This window comes from Sapajus apella, unplaced genomic scaffold (assembly GCF_009761245.1).
Source record: "Sapajus apella isolate SASKATOON/1434 unplaced genomic scaffold, GSC_monkey_1.0 scaffold12, whole genome shotgun sequence".
NCBI lineage: Eukaryota > Metazoa > Chordata > Mammalia > Primates > Cebidae > Sapajus > Sapajus apella.
The window spans coordinates 6868522-6870748 of NW_022436952.1; positions in this window are offsets into that span (position 1 = coordinate 6868522).

Sequence of the window (2227 nt, forward strand, 5' to 3'; positions counted from 1 at the left end):
TTGAGACAGAGTTTCGCTGTTGTTACCCAGGCTGGAGTGCAATGGCGTGATCTCAGCTCACCACAACCTCCACCTCCTGGGTTCAAGCAATTCTCCTGCCTCAGCCCCCCAAGTAGCTGGGACTACAGGCGCGTGCCACCATGCCCAGCTAATTTTTGTATTTTTTTTAGTAGAGGCAGGGTTTCACCATGTTGACCAGGATGATCTCGATCTCTTGACCTCGTGATCCACCCGCCTCGGCCTCCCAAAGTGCTGGGATTACAGGTGTGAGCCACCGCACCCGGCCTTTTTTTTTTTTTTTTTAAAGATAGGGTCTCTCTGTGGCCTGGGCTGGAGTACAGTGGCACAATTATAGCTCACCTTGAACTTCTGGCCTTGAACTTCCGCGCTCAAGTGATCCTCCCACCTCAGCCTCGCAAGTAGCTGGACTACAGGCATGTACCACCACTCCCAGCTCATTTAAAAAAAACCACTGGATTACAGGCATCAGCCTCCATGCCCAGTTGTGGAACAAGTTTTGATACAAACTCAATTTCTTTACATATGTAAGACTATTCAGATTGTATTTCTTCTTGGGAAAGCTTTAGTAGTTTGTGTCTTCCAATAAATTTGTTGGCTGGGCACAGTGGCTCACACCTGTAATCCCAGCACTTTGGGATGCCAAGGCAGGCGGATCACCTGAGGTTGGGAGTTCAAGACCAGCCTGACCAACATGAAGAAACCCCGTCTCTACTAAAAATACAAAATTAGCCTGGCATGCTGGCATGTGCCTATAATCCCAGCTACTTGGGAGGCTGAGGCAGGGGAATTACTTGAACCCAGGAGGCGGAGGTTGTGGTGAGCTGAGATCATGACATTGCACTCCAGCCTGGGCAACAAGAGCTAAACTCCATCTCAAAAATAAAATAAAATAAATTAAAATAAATTTGTTAATATAGTCCATGGTGTTGAATATATTTGCTATTCAGAAGTTTTGGCTATTGTTGTTCTTGATTTCTAATATTCCCTTAGTATCCTTTTAATGTCTCTATGATCTGTAGTGATGTTCATCCATTCCTGATAATGGTAATTTGTGTTTTCTCTTTTTTCCTTGATCAGTCTGCCTTTTAAAAACTGGCTGTCTTTAAAACTGGCTGGTTTCGGCCGGGCGCTGTGGCTCACAGCGCCTGTAATCCCAGCTCTTAGGGAGGGAGAGGTGGGAGGATAGCTTGAGCCTAGGAGTTTGAGACCTGCCTGGGCAATATAGCGAGACCCCGTTCTCCACAAAAAAGAAAAAAACAAAAAGACAATAAATAAATAAATAAAAATAAAACTGGCTGGTTTCATTTTCTCTATTGTTTATACATCTTATATTTCAGTGATTTTCACTCATCTATATTATTTCCTTCCTTCTGCTTACTTCGGGTTTAATTTTCTCTTTTATTTTTTTCTAACTTCTTAAGGTACAAGCTTAAAGTATCACTGCTAGACCTTTCTTCTCTTCTAATGTAAGTATTTAATGCCATAATGTCCCTGTAAGCACTTCCTTAACTGCATTCACACATCGAGATGTGGATTGTTCAATTTCCGTTAGTTCAAACTATTTTCTAATTTTATTTGTGCTTTCTTATTTGATCTATGGGTATTTAAGATTGCATCGTTTCATCTCCAGAAGTTTTGGCTATTGTTGTTATTGATTTTCAGTTTACTTCTGTTCTGGTCAGGGAACACACTCTGTGTAATTTCGATCCTTTTCAGTTTATTGAGAGTTAATTTATGGCTCAGATTATGGTCTGTCTTGGTGAATGCTCCATGTGCAGTTGAAGAGAATGTGCACTCTGCTGTTGCTGAGTGGAATATCTGTAAAGATCAATAAGGTCAAAGTATTTGATGTTGTTCAAAATCTTCTGTATGCTTACTGATTTTCTTTTTACTTCAGTTACCAAGTGAGGATGTTGAAATATCCAACTATAATTTGTGGATTTCTCCTTTCAATATTATCATTTTTGGTGCTTCATGTATTTTTGAAGCTCTATTATTAGGTATGTACAACATTTAGGATTGTATCCAGCTACGCAAAACACATCCATTAACAAAAATTATCAATCATTCATTTATTGATCTCTCACACCATCTAACGTCTTGCTTCAGGAGGCTGAGAGGGGAGGATGGTTTGAGTTCAGGAGTTTGAGGCTGCGGTGTGCTATGACTGTGCTTGTGAATAGCCACCGCGCTCCATCTGGGGCAA